The sequence below is a fragment of the Aethalodelphis obliquidens genome, unplaced genomic scaffold (assembly GCF_003676395.1).
Source record: "Aethalodelphis obliquidens isolate GAN/ISIS:26980383/991018 unplaced genomic scaffold, ASM367639v1 scaffold91, whole genome shotgun sequence".
Lineage (NCBI taxonomy): Eukaryota > Metazoa > Chordata > Mammalia > Artiodactyla > Delphinidae > Aethalodelphis > Aethalodelphis obliquidens.
The window spans coordinates 2,599,771-2,618,594 of record NW_020838035.1 but is presented as its reverse complement, the minus strand read 5'-3'; the positions used below and the strand labels follow the sequence as shown (position 1 = coordinate 2,618,594).

The 18,824-nt window shown below is 40.2% G+C and overlaps 1 non-coding gene across 1 annotated transcript; it reads left to right on the top strand.

The window, feature by feature from the left end:
• Positions 1 to 14,193: 14,193 nt before the first annotated feature.
• LOC113614201 (small nucleolar RNA SNORA70) lies at positions 14,194 to 14,327 on the top strand. Its single transcript, XR_003430513.1, has one exon. It is a non-coding gene; the product is annotated as a small nucleolar RNA SNORA70 (small nucleolar RNA).
• Positions 14,328 to 18,824: the final 4,497 nt, after the last annotated feature.

Below are 18,824 nucleotides of genomic sequence, written 5' to 3'. Positions count from 1 at the left end.
CTTGCTTTCATGATATTACATCGGCTTCTCCATTTACAATTATGTTGTGTTTTTCTTCATTCAGTACTTGCTTTGCTGTGGACTTTGAATGAATTTGATATTGAAGCTCATCCTATAAAACTTTTTTTCTAAATATAGACAATTCATAAACATTTTACATAAATATTTTATAAAATGTTATGCTGTATCGAAAAATGTCAGAGTATATAATCATACTAGTTTCAAAACTTTTTTCACAATTATTTTTTAGAACACCAAACCATGCCCCTACGAAAGTACTAGTCTACTGAGGTAGGGGAAGGTTGTCACGGGAGATGGGAAATACCGAATGCTCTATGTTGACCAGGCATTTTGATGTATATGCAGCAGGAATGGAAAAGGAGGGGGTTTCATGCATGCCTGTGTATTTCTCATTTTCCCATAGGCTTATAAAGGAGATGGCTTTTATGTTGGATAAACGTACATAGTGCTGCATGGTAATTCTTTCTGTTTCTGACTAAAATGCTACTACTTTTAAATCCAACAAACATGTGAAGAACCACCTCAGAGCCATCTGTGTTCATGTTAGCAGAAATCACCTACAGGTTTGCTTCTCTAGAATTCAAAGCATAGCACATATAAAATATCCCGCTCCATGAAGTGTAAGATGAATTCCCAGCCGCTCTCTGGGTACAAAGTTTACTGGGCAAGTCTGGGCAGATGGATTTGTGCCAACACAAAGAATAATCATAGAAACAGGTATAAAGAATAATCATAGAAATAGGTATAAAGATGTTTGCAAACCAGCAGCATGAGCTTCCCAAAGTTAGGGCCGGTTTTCCACCGGCAACCACCAAACGTGATGTATGTATCTTTCAAGTGTGGGATACATTTGTCTACCATCTTTCATGCCTCCATTCCATAACATTCCAAATGCATCGGGCATGAAAGATACGCAGAGCTTGGAACAGTAATAAGGGATCCGAGTATGTTTCTTCCTGAAGGTTTTCTATCTTCGGACATCCGACCACCTCTGACAGCGTATGCTTGTGGTAAACTAGGTTCAGGACTTAGGATGGTAACCGGCAGGAAACTGGGATGTGGAAAGTTTATTTTTACTCTGTAGAGCAGAGGCCTGACCTCCCATTCACTGACCTCGCAGAGGCAGGCCACCCCACCTAGAAAGCGCGTGTGGACCATTTACTCTGAGGAATCAGAATTACATATACTATATAGACTCATAGTACAGAATTGTAATCTTTTACCAAAAAAAATCTCTGTATGTCACATGTACAGATTAGACAGCTAGAAGTTTGAACATCCCTAACCAAGAAAGGAAGAAGCCATCGTTATCAAGTCTGAGCTCGTACTGCTGCCACAGGACAGACCAGTAAATGCGGGGGTGAGGTCCTGGGGCAAGGAATAGCAACTTTATTTGGAAAGCCAGCAGACCGAGAAGATGGCAGGCTAATGTCCCAGAGAACCATCGTGCCCAAGTCAGGATTCAGGCTTCTTTTATACTAAAAAGGGGGCGGGGGGTGTGGTTGGTTCTCGCAGACGTCTTTGTGTTGGAGTCCTTTGTTCTTGCATCTGTCCAGGTAGGTCAGGTCTTGATGTTCCTGTAAACCTCCAACAAGACGAATGTTATTCTCTGTTCTGCAACTTCTTATCTCTATAGGAGTGGAAAAGTGTTACACCCTTAAAGGTCAGAGCCTTGAGAATGGGCTTTCCTGTATATTTCAGGCTCTAGGCAACATTTTTAACTTGAAGCTAAAGCGATAGACCAGCGGTCCCCAACTGTTTTGGCACCAGGGACCGGTTTCATGGAAGACAGTTTTTCTGCAGACCGGAGTTGGGGGTGACGGTGAAATAGTCATGCGAGCGATGGGGGGTGGCGGACGACACTTGAAGCTTCTCTCACTTGCCCACCACTCGCTTCCTGCTGTGTGGCCCTGTTCCTAACAGGCTGCGGACCAGTAACCGTCGGCGACCTGGGGGTTGGGAACCCCTGCAATAGAATACAAAGGTTAAAGTTAAAAACAGATCCAAAATGGAGTCAGATTTGTTCTTATGTATTACAGTATCATTTTCCTGAAGATTCTGTCTTTGTTTAAAAATTTTTATTGGAGTATTGTTGATTTGCAATGTTGTGTTAGTTTCAGGTGTGCAGCAAAGGGAATCAGTTATACACACACATATATCCTCTCTTTTTCAGATCTTTTCCCATCTAGGTTGTCAGAGTATTGAGTAGAGTTCCCTGTGCTCTACAGTAGGTCCTTATTCGTTATCTATTTTATATACAGTACTGTGTATGTGTCAGTCCCAGTCTTCCAGTGTATCACTTCCCCCATGTTTCCCCTTGGGTAACCGTAAGTTTGGTTTTGATACCTGTGAAGACTTGACTGTGGGGGAGGTGAGATTGGTTTTAGGAAGAATGCTTTTGCTCTAATGCTGAAAACACCCCAGACCAACTATAGCAAGTTAAGTAATCTCTATCCAGGGCCCTATGTAAACAGGAAGGTGCATACTTAATGCAGAGTGAGGGTTCTCTGTCAGCTGCCTTACAAATATACTGCATTTAACGTTCTCTAACATTGTCTGAACTTGTTGTAACCTGGGAACGTTGAGAAAGTCCCAAAGCCGGTAATCACTACACTAAGATTTTAAGCCTAGGTGAAACAGTCCTCAAAACCCATGATTCTAAGCTTAAAAGCATCAGGGAACAAAATACTGGTCCACCTTCTCCCTGAGATTCCAAGGACTGAAGAAGCCTTGAGTGTCTGTGAACTCCATGTCACCCAAACAATTTACGGAAGAATTGCCATGACTTCGATGAAGAGAAGTTTGAATCAGGGATTTCTAGAGTGACACAAAGAAATGAGAAAACATATCTCAAATAAAAAGAAAACTATTCAGGGTTAATTTACAGGGTTCTCTGTAATTATCCTCTTATTTTTGTTTTCATGTATAAAGTAAACCAGTAATAATCCAGGTTGTGATGAACACTTCCAATATAAAAGGATAGAAGTTACTTGTGCAGGTCATACTGACCTTATACAAGCATGAGTACATAGAATAACCACTTGTGGGACTTCCCTGGTGGCGCAGTGGTTAAGAATCCGCCTGCCAATGGAGGGGACACGGGTTTGAGCCCTGATCTGGGAAGATCCCGCATGCTGTGGAGCAACTAAGCCCGTGCACCACAACTACTGAGCCCACGTGCTGCAACTACTGAAGCCTGCGTGCCTAGAGCCCGTGCTCCACAACAAGAGAAGCCCGCCCGCTGCAACTAGAGAAAGCCCGCGTGCAGCAACGAAGACCCAACGCAGCCAAAACTAAATAAAAATAAATAAATTTGTATAGAAAGGTGTCAATGAAGTCATCTATGGTTTTATTTTCATTTACATTTTATCGTTTCATTTACTTTAAATCTTTGGATTTTATCAGCAAAATCTATTTTAATTCATAACTTAAAATAATGGATCAACCTTACGTAGTTTACAAAATAAGACACTACTGGTTGAATTATTCCTTCATAAAAGAAGCTTTGTTACCAAACTGTAATATTAGAGTTTAAGCTTAAATATTCTCTCTAAAATTTTGCCTTCAGTTACAAGGTCTCCCATACATTAAACTGACAGAATCTTTCAATCCAGCAACAACTGTTGTTTTCCTTGCCCCAGTGAAAAATAAACTGCAGGAGATTCCTGGATTAACCAGAGAGATTGGGTCCATATGCATATAGTTGTCTCCTACTGCAAACTCTCTGGTCATTACATGTGTTATATGATTGAGTGTAGTTGCCAGATAATTTCCTAGGATGTAATTTGTGTTTCTGCATTGACTTAAAGACCGAAATACTGGGGCTTCCCTGGTGGCGCAGTGGTTGAGAGTCCGCCTGCCGATGCAGGGGACACGGGTTCGTGCCCCGGTCCGGGAAGATCCCACATGCTGTGGAGCGGCTGGGCCCGTGAGCCATGGCCGCTGAACCTGCGCGTCCGGAGCCTGTGCTCCGCAACGGGAGAGGCCACAACAAGTGAGAGGCTCGCGTACCGCAAAAAAAAAAAAAAAAAAAAAAAAAAAGACTGAAATATTAAAGACTCATAAATTAATGAAGGCCTCCTCAGATAATTGTATCAGAATCAGGTACTTAGGTTGAACCTCTCTGCTGGACAAACAGGCTCATTTGGCAGACACAGAGTGAGAATGCCGTGTGGCTTTCACTACATTTAAAATTTTTCATTTGACCTCAGGGTAAAAAGAAAAAATAGATACACTCTACTACAAATGATTTGACAGAAGCCACTGGAGCAAATGACCCTTGCTTTTTGCTTCATGTGATGTTTTTTTAGTTTATTTTGTTCAACTATAGTTGATTTACAATGTTGTGTTAATTTCTGCTGTACAGCAAAGTGATTCAGTTATACATATTTGTACATTCTTTTTCATATTCTTTTCCGTTATGGTTTATCACAGGGTATTGAATAGAGTTCCCTCTGGTAGACAGTAGGACCCTGTTGTTGATCCATCGTATATATACTAGTTTGCATCTGTTAATCCCAAACTCCTAATCCTTTCCTCCCCCTTTACAACCACAAGTCTGTTCTCTTTGTCTGTAAGTCTGCTGCTGTTTTGTAAATAAGTTCATTTATATCATTTTTAGACTCCACATATAAGCGATATCATATGGTATTTGTATTTCTCTGACTTACTTCACTCACTATGATCATCTCTAGGTCCATCCATGTTGTTGCAAATGACATTATCTCATTCTTTTTCATGGCTGAGTAGTACTCCATTGTATGTATGTACCAAATCTTCTTTATCCATTCATCTACTGATGGACACCTAGGTTGCTTCCATGCCTTGGCTATTATGAATAGTGCTGCTATGAGCGTTGGGGTGCATGTATCTTTTTGGATGATAGTTTTGTCTGGATATATGTTCAGGAGTGGGATTGCTGGGTCATATGGTAGCCCTATTTTTAGTTTTCTGAGGAACCTCCATACTGTTCTCCATAGTGGCTGCACTGATGTCCATTCCCACCAACAGTGCAGGAGGGCTCCCTCCTTGGTGTGACTTTCTATTCCCTGAATTCTTTCTCTTTTAGTCCGTGCTCCTTGGTTTGTTTCTTTCCTTCTGCTCCATTTGTTAGTATCTCCACGTAGTATCTTCCATTTTCCTCACAAGATCAACAGTCATAGCAACTGCAAACAATGACAACACCAAAGTTCCCAAATCTACAGACATTTCAGGTGACGTTCACTCTGCCCTCACCTCCTTCTCCACCATCTGCCTCTATTCCTTGTTTCAGTCCTGTAGTTTGCACACCTCCTTGTTAGGGATCATTCTTTGTGAGGCCTCTGCTATCAGGGAGCGACGTCTGTCCTCACTTTTTCTGTTGTTTCCCTTTTCCCCTGGCTTTCGTCCTCTTGAGAGACTGTAGTGAACACATGTGCAAGCCTGTTTTCATCGTGTATTTACCCGATTTCTTTGTAATCGAACCCTCTTGCTTCCGTGCTCCCTTATTTCTCCTTAAGATTTGGGGTAGATCCAGTTCCTCCTGAATCATGACGTTTGTGTTCTCTTGCCTGCGCCCCCAATATTCTTTTCTAATGCCGTGCATTCAACTCCCTTTTCTAAAAGCCACTCCCAGACTTCTGTCTTCATTTCAGAGCTTCCTGAAAATGCACATTGCTTTCCAAAAGGTTAAACATTGTCATGTCTCTTTGGATATCTGATAGCATCTCAAACTGGAAAAGTCAGTGGTGATTTTATGAGCTTTTTAAAAGTTAGAGTTGATTATTATAACTCTATGTATTATATATTATAACAGTTTCAGGCGTACAGCATATTTTATAGATTATAATCCATTGAAAGTTACTATAAATTATCGGCTATATTCCCCTGTGTTCTACATTGTATCTTTGTACCTTATTTATCTTATACATAATGTATGGTCTTTCTTCAGCCATCTGAGCCTAGCAAATTTGTTTTATAGTTTATTTAGAGATCATGGTGCCAATTAACTGGGAGAAATTATTTCTCATAAATTAGAAATATAGATGAGGGCAACTATTAAAAGGGAATTTCATCTTCTAATATGAAATCTAGGCTTTATGATCTCCTAGGGAACCGTCAGTGTCTATGTTTTTTCCCAGTTTTACATGGCATTGGGAGCAGCCTTAAGAACCATTAAATATGCTTCCACAGTACAAAATGCTTAGAGCCTCCATAAAATGAACATGTTAAAAATAAAATTTGGAAATCAGTGCAAATGTGCTGAATGAGGAGACATGTATATTGAGAGGGTCATCAAGAGAAAGTGTTCCAGTGGTTTCACAGTAAATAAAAACTCAATCTCAGGAGTACCCCCCCGCCTTTTTTTTTTTTTTTTTGCGGCACGCGGGCCTCTCACTGCTGTGCCCTCTCCCGTTGCGGAGCACAGGCTCCGGACGCGCAGGCTCAGTGGCCATGGCTCACGGGCCCAGCCGCTCCGCGGCATGTGGGATCTTCCCGGACCGGGGCACGAACCCGCGTCCCCTGCATCGGCAGGCGAATTCTCAACCTCTGTGCCACCAGGGAAGCCCAGGAGTCCCCTTTTAATTAAAGTGGAATTTAAGAATATTTCAAAGTGTACTACTTATTGCATAGTTTAAAGTGTAAGATTATTTTTCCTGTTTATGAGAATAAACCATGAGATAAAAGAGGAATTCTCATGAAAACATATAACACAAAAACACTTGAGCATTTCTCTCTGGTGAACTTATTCATGATTTATGCATAATTCCATTGGATTTTATTTCACAAGGACTTTTATTTGCATTAATTCAATATCCTTTTGTACATAGTTTGATTTTGAAATGTCTGAGAATCTACAACATTTTTGATAAAAGTCCTATTCAGAGGAGAACATCACACCATTATTTATAACACACAGTCCTTTAAATTGGATGGAAGTGCAGCTGGCTTCATGATTACATGTCTACATGTGTTATCCTGCAACTGGAAATGATAAAGATCTCGATGCTGTGCTCAAACGTGGATCTGGTTATCAGGACATGGTTATGGTCTCGCACAAGTTAGAATATAGAGAGAAGCTCTCCACATTCCAGGGTCTGCCTTTCTTGGAGCAGCGTTATATTTTATCTAGAACATTCCTCAGTTCCTCACTTTGCAGGTTTGGAGTCAAAAATCCATGAGATCTTCCCCATTCAGGTTCACTTAGCCAATGACTCTGTGTAGACTTTGCCCTTTTAGCATATAATGGCTACAGGACAGTTGAACCCAAGGAGATGCGAACAGAAACCTAACTGCCTTGTTTTAAGAGCATCCCGGTGTTGCCTTGACTCCACTGTAATCCCCAGGGTTTCAGTGCTGTCTAGGTGGAATGCCAGGTCCGGTAGGCCATCAAGGTGGGTAGCTTGCAATACACGAGAATGCACGTCCAAGAAAATTAATGCAGTGTCCCGATACTTCAGCTTAGCATTGAAAAGTAAAATCCCATCTGCTTGGATAGAGTTCCAAGTACCCAGGCTCTTCCTAGAGGCCGTTAAATGCAGAGTTTTAAAATTTACTGGACCCTCTTTATTGAACTATTTTTAACAGGCTAGAGTGGCACAATATTTTTAGGAAGTGGGAGTCTGTCCCTTCCCCAAACGATGTGAAAGACCGGGCTGTGTTAGACGGGGTAGTAAGAGCAATACAGCTTCAGGGATTTTCCGGTTGTTTTCTTTACTAAATATATTTTCCACATCAGCTGCTTTGAGCTGCGTTGCTGGAAACTTTTTTTACATTGTTTACAAGTACATGTTTTTGGGTGAGTTCAAAAAGATTCGACTAGGCACTGTCCTTTGAGTGTGGTAATAAAATAGAGGTGACACAGGCTTCAGACCAAGTGTCAGTTGCTCCTGGAGGGTTGTCAGGATTTGAGCACCACGTGCTTTCCAGGGAGCACAGGTGACAGGAATCAAATGAAAACCAAGACACTAGTATATGAAAAATAACTCATAAAAAATAACTTGTAAAAAATTTGCGGTAAAGAAAACAAGACAGGACTTCCCTGGTGGTGCAGTGGTTAAGAATCCACCTGCGAACGGAGGGGACATGGGTTCGATCCCTGGTCCTGGAAGATCCCACATGCCACGGAGCTGCTAAGCCCACGAGCCACAACTACTGAGCCCGCGTGCCACAACTACTGAAGCCCGCGTGCCTAGAGCCTGTGCTCCGCAACAAGAGAAGCCACCGCAATGAGAAGCCCGCGCACCGCAACGAAGAGTAGCCCCCGCTCGCCGCAACTAGAGAAAGCCCGTGTGCAGCAACAAAGACCCAACGCAGCCAAAAATAAATAACAAAACAAAAAAACAAAACCCAGTTAAGAAAAAGCAAGCGTAGTCTCTTTTAAAAATAAAATTGACTATAATATTGGGAACCACGAGGAATGTCTTCCTTAACGTGAAAGTTTTTAATAAAAGGATTAATATCCCTCTGTTTACAAATCTCTCAATCTTTCTCCCAATTTTATTCACATTATGATTATTATTTTTTTTTTGGCTCTCAATTCTCAAGAGATTTACTTATACACTTTGGAAAGACAATGTCCGCGAACTGTTGAACCATATTTGAAATCTGTTTCACTGAGAACGTGGATACTTAGAAAATCAGATTACTTCTGGGTTTGGAAGAACAGTTAGTCTAATCTAAGCATCTTCCTCCTAGTTCAGCCATTTTTCCAGCGTTCCACCAAACTATTCATCAGCCTATGCCTGTGCATCTCCAGGGTGAGGGGATTCAATGCCTTGAAAAAAACAAACTTGAAAGTATAACTTTTTACTGAAACGTGACTAAAAGGGTAAAACTGTTATAATAGAAAAGTGTTGTATCCACATTCATTTAAGGTTAAGAAAAGCCTATCGTTTCTTTCCTTCTCCCAAATTAAATGATAGAAATAATATTTGCTTGCAGTTTTAAATTCCATAACAGTTTTCACATATATTTAATCCAATTATGGTCGCAAAGTTAAAGCAGGTTCCCACAGCTTTAAAAAAATCTTAACTATATATATTATGAAAGTATCCAACACTAAATAAATGGGCAGTATGTGTGGATCCTTCTGTCTTAGGCATTAAATAATCCCTGTTTGATAAATAAAGGCAATGAGGGTCAGGAGAGACAAGTGAATTACCAGAGATACCATTAGAATTCAGATTTCCTCCTTTAAAACTGTATGACCTTTCCAACCTACCATGCTAATTTTCTTGTTCTCCAATAGGAATATTTTTCAAGCTAACTTTTTTCTAATATGTACTTTTTTTCTCCCAGAGGGATATTTATTGCTCTCTATGCCAGTACCTGTTAAAAGACAGTTTAAGAAAGGTACGCTTATGTCATTATTTGCCTGTCTGTATAGTGACAGATCACGTGTATCGATGTCAGGACAAAATATGTTCAAATTCAGCTTTGTTGATGATCTGTTGCATGAATTCACATAAATTACATTTCTTAGGCCTCAACACTCTCTTCTCTGTGATGTGTTTTTTTTTTTATCTTTCCACGTTTTTACTGTCGCAAAAAAAACCATAACCTATAATTTCAAATTTTAACCAGTTTAAAGTATACGATTTTTTACCTTTTTGTTGATTTTTATTGAGATATAATTTACATATATAACATTGTGTACATTGAAGGTGTCCAGTGGGTTAATTTGACACATTGGTTTATTGCTTTACGATCACCACCGTGGCTTTAGCGAATGCCTCTGTCCCTTTACATAATTATTATTATGTTTTTTGTAGTCAGAAGGTTTAAGATCTAGTCTCTTAGGAATTTTGAAGTATATAATACACTATTGTTGACTGTAATCTCTATGCTGTGCATCAGCTCTCCAGAATTTATGCATCTTCTGTTTGTAAGTTTGTATCACTAAACAGCATCTCCACCTACTCCGTACCCTCCCAGTCTCTGGGAACCACCATTCTACTCTCTGATTCTACGAGTTCAGCTTTTTTAGATTCAACACATACGTGAGATCATACAGTATTTAGACTTGCCCTTCTGTGTCTGGCTTGTCTCACTTAGCGTAATGCCCTCAAGGTCCATCCATGTTGTCTCAAAAGGCAAGGTTTCCTTCTTTTTATGGTGAATAATATTCTGCTATGTATATTTACCACATCTTTTTTAAAAAAAATTGTATTGGAGTATAGTTGACGTATAATATTGTGTTACTTTTTGCTGTACAGCAAAGTGAATCAGTTATACATATATCCAGTCTTTTGAGGTTCTTTTTGCATATAGGTCATTACAGAGTATTGAGTAGAGTTCCCTGTGCTATACAGTATGGTCCTTATTAGTTATCTATCTATGTACAGTAGTGTATATATGTCAGTCCCAATCTCCCAGTTTATGCTTCCCCTGCTTTCCCCCCCTGGTAACCATACATTTATTTTCTACTTCTGTGACTCTATATTTGTACCATTTTTTAAGATTCCACATATAAGCAATATATGATATTTGTCATTCTCTGACTTACTTCACTCAGTATGACCATCTCTAGGTCCATCCATGTTGCTGCAAGTGGCATTATTGCATTCTTTTTTTATCACTGAGCAATATTCCATTGTGTATATGGACCACATCTTTATCCACTCATCTGTCGATGGGCATTTAGGTTGCTCCCACGTCCTGGCTACTGTAAATAGTGCTGCTATGAACACTGGGGTGCATGTATCTTTTCGAATTTCGGTTTTCTCTCGTATATGCCCAGGACTGGGATTGCTGGGTCATATAGTAGTTGTATTTTTAGTTTTTTAAGGAACCTCCGTACTGTTCTCCATAGTGGCTGCACCAATTTACATTCCCACTAACAGTGTAGGAGGGTTCCCTTTTCTCCACAACCTCTCCAGCATTTATTGTTTGTAGATTTTTTGATGATGGCCATTCTGACCAGTGTGAGGTGGTACCTCATTGTAGTTTTGATTTGCATTTCTCTAATGGTTAGTGATGTTGAGCATCTTTTCATTTGCTTTTTAGCCATCTGTATGTCTTCTTTGGAGAAATGTCTATTTAGATCTTCTGCCCATTTTTTGATTGGGTTGTTTTTGTTGATACTGAGCTGCATGATACTGAGATGTCTTAGGCATTAAATAATCCTTTGTATATTTTGGAGATTAATCCCTTGGTTGCTTCATTTGCAAATGTTTTCTCCCTTTCTGAGGGTTTTTGTTTTTTTTTTTTCATTTTGTTTATGGTTTCCTTTGCTATGCAAAAGCTTATGAATTAAGTTTACCGGTATTGTAGTGAGTATCAGATCTTCATCCCTTTCTGTGTTTGAACATTCCATTGAATGGATGGACCACATTTTGTTTATCTCTTCATCTGCTGATGTACATTTGCACTGCTTCCACCTTTCACTCTTATGAATACTAATTCTCTGATCATCCATGTAGATGTATTTGCTTAAATACTTGTTTGCAGTTTTCTGGGGTCTGTATACCTAGGCCTGGAATTGCTAGGTCTTTTCTACCGAGTTTTGCACATTTTTTATTTCAACAGACATAAATATGATTTCCGCAAGCTCACATGACCTCACACTTTGAATGCCATTCTTTCTCATTATCCAATGACTGCTCCTTTGCTCCTTTAAAATGGTCATTTTATCCTGCACACAGTAGATAGAGAAGAGCGTATGTGAAAATATAAGCAAAGTGTATTTTGATGTGGAGGTTTATTTGGCATTATCAATCTGTTCCAATCACAAATTGCTGTTATAGCCAGGCCACGTTAAAAATTCCCTTAAATGGATGAGGGACAGCACGTTAAAAATGACCCAGGAATTTTAAACCAAGTTGAAACTGAAGTCTATGCCACACACGTGCTATTCATGGCAATTATCACTTTATTGTCTTTCTAACAAGTATTAGGAGTCTTCAGACGTCTGCATGCGATGTGTCCTTTCTGTAATGCTGAAAGTATGGCAAGATTGAACTGTTTGTGGGTTAACGTATTTATTTAAATGTCTACAAGTTTAACTTAGGGTATCTTTTTTGTTGCCCTATGAAAAAACATTAACTCAGTACAAAGATCTAGAAAAAATGTTCACTGAACTATAGTTGAAAATCACAGCCTGTGTATCAATGAAAATCCCAGGTTCCAATTTTTTTTAAAAAGAGAAACTCCTCAGGGATAAATGAAGATGGAGAGCATGTCTCTAAGCCCCTGCAGAAAGCCCTCCCCTTCAGACTCGCAGATCCGTCTTCCATGCAGGAGATCCTAAATTAGGGAACAGGACAGTTGAAGGAGCCCCAGACTGGTCCATGTTCTGTGTTTTTCTGTTGTCTGCATTTGTTTGCATAGCATAGGGAAGCAGCAGGATGGTATAATTACCACCATCTTTCTTGGAACAAATTAATCTGCACTCACCTGCAGGGAGTCAATGAAGCAGAAAAGACCCCAGTGGAGAAATATTTCTTTTGTGCAGCAAAGCTCAAACCTAGTTTAAACCTTGAAATGCCAACGTATAATTTATCTCACTGTTCTCTGACTATCAGCAATTAAGGTAACAGGTAAAAATAGGACATTGGAAGGGGTTTCTAAACACTTGGTGGAGGCTGGCTCGTGTTTGCTCTGTTTAAGTGTATCACCCACACCTGTCTGCCGGTTTGGAGACAGCGGACTTCTCATCAATTCCCATTTTCTTCCACAAGATTTGGAGCTCATGGTTGATAGAAAATAACCAGTGTGTTGCATTTTTTCCCCCTTTGTAGATTTTTTTTTCTTCCGTTATTTTACGAGGAAGTTTCACTTTCCTTTCTTTATTTTTCTCATAAAAATGAGTGCATTTGGATGGGATTTGTAATGCAAGATGTATTTCGAACTAAACGAAAATGAAAACAAAACACATTACGATGTGGGATATGCAGGAAAAGAAACAGAAAAATTGGTCTTGGGATGCTTGCGTTAGTTAAAAAAAAGTCTCAGAGAAAATGTCTAAGCTTCCACTTTAAAAGCCAGAAAAAATAAGAGCAAATTAAATCTAAAATAAGTGGAAGGAAAGAAATAATAAAGAGCAGAACAAAAATCAATGAGAGACAAAACTGTTAAACAGTGGATGAAACCGATTAAATCCAGAGCTGTTCCTTTGGAAAGTTCAGTAAAACTGATTAATTTCTAGCCATCTAGTCAGCAGGAAGAAAAGAGGCAAGACACAAATAGATAAAAGAGGGGCACTGCTAAGGGCTTCATAAATATTGATGTAATAGTTAGTGACTCTTACGAACAGGTTAATACCGATACATCTGGCAACTTAAAGAATCAGTGAACAAATTATATAAAAGATGCAAATTCCTAAAACTCACACAAGAAAAAAATAACATGTAGTCCTGTGTATATTTAACAAATATAATTTGCAGTGAAATAGTTTCCAAAGAAAACTTGAAACAAAAATGGCTTATTAGGCGAATCCTAAAAAAAAAAAAGATTTATGGAATAAAACTACTGAATACAGGCAAAATCGTCTAGAAAATAGAATGTGAGAAAATGCTTTCTAAGTCATTTTAGGAGGCTAGTAGAATCAGAACCTAAAGAAGACATTATAATAAAAAGAGACTACAGATGAATAAATCTAGTAAATCTAGGTGTAAAAATCCTTAACAAAATAATAGAATAGTAGAATCTACTGATGTATAAAAACTATCATACATCTTGCTCAAGTTGGGTTTAAGCATAGGAATGTATGGTTGGTTTCACACTCAGTAACCCATCAGGATAAGTCAACATATTCATGGAATAAAAATGAGATTCCAAGTGAAAAGAATAATAACAATTTGCTAAGAGTAACTGAAATAGAAAAGGCAGTTGACAAAACTGAAATATAAAAGCTAAACATAGAATTTTTCTGTCAGAAATTATAAGACAATTGGTGACCTTCCGTTAGGCGAAGATCTTGTAGGTAGGACACAAAACACATAGACCTTAAAGGAAAACTATAAGTTGTGTTTCATTAATATTTAAAATTTCCATTTTTAAAGACTTCAGAGTGTGATATTAATCCACAAATTGGGAGAAAGAATTTACAAAATAAAGGGTTTCTTTTTAAAAAATTTTTTCAGCGGACTATAGAAAGAACACTCAAAAATGAACAAGAAGAAAGGACATCAGCACAAAATGATTTAAATGGCCGAACAGTTTAAGCAGACATTTTATCCAATAAATTTGCAAATAACCCAGTTAAGCCGACTGTGCTGTTTTCCCCACGGGGACCCGATGTCCAGTAGCTGCAAACAACAGCCTCCTCGGTAGTGTATGCAGCCTGTCGCCTGTATGGGTTGCCCTAAGGGACCTTGGATTCAGCCCTTTCCCGTGCACATTCATGACTGGCCTGCTGTCCCCAATCAAGGCTCCAGACAGGTATGCGTGGTGCCTTTGGAAAGCCCCAGGGCACAGTGGCCAGGGTCCACAGGGGCCAAGTCATAATGTCCATCGGCACCACGCTGCAGAACGAGGAACCTGTGATTGAGGCCAAGTTCAAGTTCCCTGGCCACCAGAAGATCCACATCTCCAAGAAATGGGGATTTACTAAGTTTAATGCAGATGAATTTGAAAACATGGTGGCAGAAAAGCGGCTCATCCTGGATGGCTGTGAGGTTACATACATCCCCAGTTGTGTCCCTCTGGCCAAATGGTGGGCCCTGCACTCATGAGAGCCTTGGCCCTGTGCCCTCCTTACTCATGCCCACCAAGAAATCCTACTTTCTTGTCAAAAAAAAAAAGAAAAATGCAAAAAACCAATAAACACCTAAAGTATAATCAATATCACTAGTCATTAGGAAAGCAAATTAAAACTACAAGTTACTGCTGCACATACACTAGGGGGGCTAAAATTAAAAAGGCGGATGATACCAAGTGTTGGTGATGATGTGAATCACCTGGAAGAATTCTCCATGTGGGTGGAAAAGTAATATTGGAAAGCCACTTTGGACAGTGATTTCACTTTTTTTTTTTTTTGCGGTACGCAGGCCCCTCACTGCTGCGACCCCTCCCGCTGCGGAGCACAGGCTCCGGACGCGCAGGCCCAGTGGCCATGGCCCACGGGCCCAGCCGCTCCTTGGCATGTGGGATCCTCCCGGACCGGGGCACGAACCCGCGTCCCCTGCATCGGCAGGCAGACCCCCAACCACTGCACCACCAGGGAAGACCCGATTTCACTTTTTTTAAATAAAATTAAATATACGCTCGACATAAAATCATCCTGCAATGCCTCTTCAGGTATTTCTCCAAGAAAATTAAAGACCCTTTTACTCACGGCCAGCGCGGCATTGTCTATGCCTTTTTAACTCATAACAAACAAAAACAGGAAACAACCCAAGTGTCTGTCCCCCGGTCAATGGATGGTCCTGTTTCCGCAAGATGGATCACTTCTCTCCAATAAAAGAAAAAAACAACAAACTACGAAGATTCTCAATAGGAATGAGTCTCAAAAACATTGACGTCAGTGAAAGAAGCCAGGCAGAAAAAGGAGACTCATTTCGATGAATTTCTCAAGAAAAATGAGTGACTTGGAGGAACCTAGGAGCCATCGTGGGGAAGGATGGGGTGGGAGGCTCACTGCAGTGGGACACCTGGGAACGTGGAGGGGACTGAAAGGGTCCCCATCTTGGTTGTGATGACTTTCACATGTTTACTTATGTTTCTCAGAACCTCTCAAGTTCTATGGTTTCTCACTGAAGTTTTAGTAGGGATTTTATTGTACATCAGTCGTTGATTAATGAAGATGGTTTAAAAAAATTTCAGAAGAAGGCAGCACAGATCGGGGAGGGGGTGTCTATGAACAGTTTCACTTTGAAGAGGCTCCTTGGAGGGAAATCCCACTTGCTTCTGTGTGGGAAGGGTGGTAACCCGAAAGCTTCCCGGATTCTAGCTGTGCTGTGAGGCCACCACGGGGGATTGCCAGCTGAGAGGATGAAGAGCAAAATCGAGTGGAAAGGCCTTCCCTGGTGGCGCAGTGGTTGACAGTCCGCCCGCCGACGCAGGGGACGCGGGTTCGTGCCCCGGTCCGGGAAGATCCCACATGCCGCAGAGCGGCTGGGCCCGTGAGCCATGGCCGCTGAGCCTGCGCGTCCGGAGCCTGTGCTCTGCAACGGGGGAGGCCAAAGAAGGGAGAGGGCCCCGCGCCCCAAAAAAAAAAAAAAAAAAAAAAAAAAAATCGAGCGGAAAGCTGTATGTCTATCAAACCCAACCCCAAATTTATACATTTATTCCCCAAAACCAACTCCATTTTCTAACTGGAAAAAAAGTGTGTCCTATCTTTATGGCAACTTTGACCTTAGAGTTTTCATCTCCCCCTTTGTCTTAAGCTATAATGGATTTTTTTTTACTATAGTCAGGAATCTTGACTGAACCATTTCTCTCTCAACTTGAAAAGGAAGAAGAGGTGTGTGTGGGGGAAATGTTAGCTTGTGCGCCATGTATATAGAAGCGTTCTCTTTACATTGAACTAAATAGCTCTTAAAAATTAAGCCTGATTAGCCAATAATATTTTTTAAAAAGAAGTAGATTACTTCACAAGGTGTAAAGATGATTGGCAGCTTCAGGGAAATTGCTTCCTCTGGGATTTGATCAACACGATGAGAAATAGAAACCTAAAATCATTAGGGGGTCACGGTTTTTTCAGTTCTTTTCAAACGTGTAAGTGGGGTGAAGAAATTAAGCATTGAAGCATGGTTTTAAAACTCAGAATGAATGCACTGCAGTCAAATTCCAATTCTAGCCTTCATTTTCATTTTGATTACTGAACAACCCACGTCAAATCAGTGAATTTGGTAAATAATAATAATAATAATGGTCATAGTAATAATAGACATCAGGGCCTTTTGGGAATTAAAGCTGAGCTATGTCATCTATCTTCTCATTTGTTTCGGACTTAAAAAATAAGATTGACCTTAAGTGAACTCATGAAATGTGCTCTATGGTCATTATGTCAAACTTGGTTGAAGCGTGTGGCATCGATACATTAACTTTTATGGATAAAAGAATCCTTCAGATCTTACTCATTTCTTTAACAGATTGTTCACTGTAAAATAAGTGTTGGTCAGGTGGTCTGAAAGGTCATGGATGCTAAGAGATGTCTGTGTGCCCCGGTTAGACCACAACAAAGAAGTAAGATAGGCTCTTTTTTTTTTCCCGAAAGCTCAACTGTCATTCAAAGAAAGAAAGCTTAAATGATGGCTTAAGGTAGATAGCAGTGAACAGGAGGATTGCAAAAGGAGAATATATTGCATCTTGCTTGTTTAAGTTTGCAAAGAAAAAAAAGGCTAGCCAAGAAGCGGAAGGAGGTAACTCCAACACACGTTGGCTGTGGGAGTAAAAGGCTCTTTTATACACGCCTTCCATCGAAGAGAAAAGGAATTCCGAGCCCCGCCCTTGCCCAAAAAACCCCAGGAAGAATATTAAATCAGCATCCATCCTCAAATGCCAGCTATCGAATGCGGTCTCCCCTGTGCAGATGAAGTGGTAAGATTTATGAGAAAGTTGGTCCTCCATTAGAAGAAATGTATTATCAAACAAATGTAAATTTGGAAGTAAGAACAGAGTATAAAACTCCAACTCATGATTTCTGAGTCAGAGTTTTGTCTGTGTGCTTCCATAGGAACAGAAGTCTTTGCGGGGCACCTGTCATCTCAGGATGGAAACCCCACATCCCGTCTTTCTTGCTGTGAGCTGAGGTCCTGGGCCTCGGTTCTCGGGGGGTAACCTGAAATGCCTTGGGGCAATTTGCATGCAATGCTTCCTAAAACAGAAAGCGTGTTCCTTCTTTGTTTTTCCTGGTGCCTTAAAGGTTTCCCAACCCATGCCCTAGTGGATAGCAAATGCTTATGGGAAAGGAAAGTAGTATATACTTTTCTGTTTTCCTAGCATAGCCTGAAAGAATGTGCATATAAGCTAAGCACTCAATAAAATAAAATTATAATGTTCCACTTTGTAATTAAATTCTTCCTATGACAAGATTACTTCTACCTTCATATCCCACCCTTCTAGGTGGACACAAAGCATGGAGCTGATATCCCTGTGCTATGCGGCTGCTTCCCACTAGCTATCTATTTTACATTTGGTAGTGTATATATGTCCATGCCACCCTCTCACTTCATCCCAGCTTACCCTTCACCCTCCCCGTGTCCTCAAGTCCATTCTCTATGTCTGCGTCTTAATTCCTGTCCTGCCCCTAGGTTCTTCAGAACTTTTTTTTTTTTTAGATTCCATATATACGTGTTAGCATACGGTATTTGTTTTTCTCTTTCTGACTTACTTCACTCAGTATGACAGACTCTAGGTCCATCCACCTCACTATAAATAACAATTTCATTTCCTTTTATGGCTGAGTAGTATTCCATTGTATATATGTGCCACTTCTTCTTTATCCATTCATCTGTCGATGGACACTTAGGTTGCTTCCATATCCTGGCTATTGTAAATAGAGCTGCAGTGAACATTGTGGTACATGACTCTTTTTGAATTATGGTTTTCTCAGGGTATATAACCAGCAGTAGGATTGCTGGGTCATGTGGTAGTACTATTTTTAGCTTTTTAAGAAACCTCCATACTGTTTTCCATACTGGTTGTATCAGTTTACATTCCTACCAACAGTGCAGGAAGGTTCCCTTTTCACCACACCCTTTCCATCATCTATTATTTCTAGCTTTTTTGGATAATGGCCGTTCTGACCAGCGTGAGGTGATACCTCATTATAGTTCTCATTTGCATTTCTCTAATAATTAGTGATGTTGAGCATCTTTTCACGTGCCTCTTGGCCATCTGTATGTCTTCCTTGGTGAAATGTCTATTTAGATCTTCTG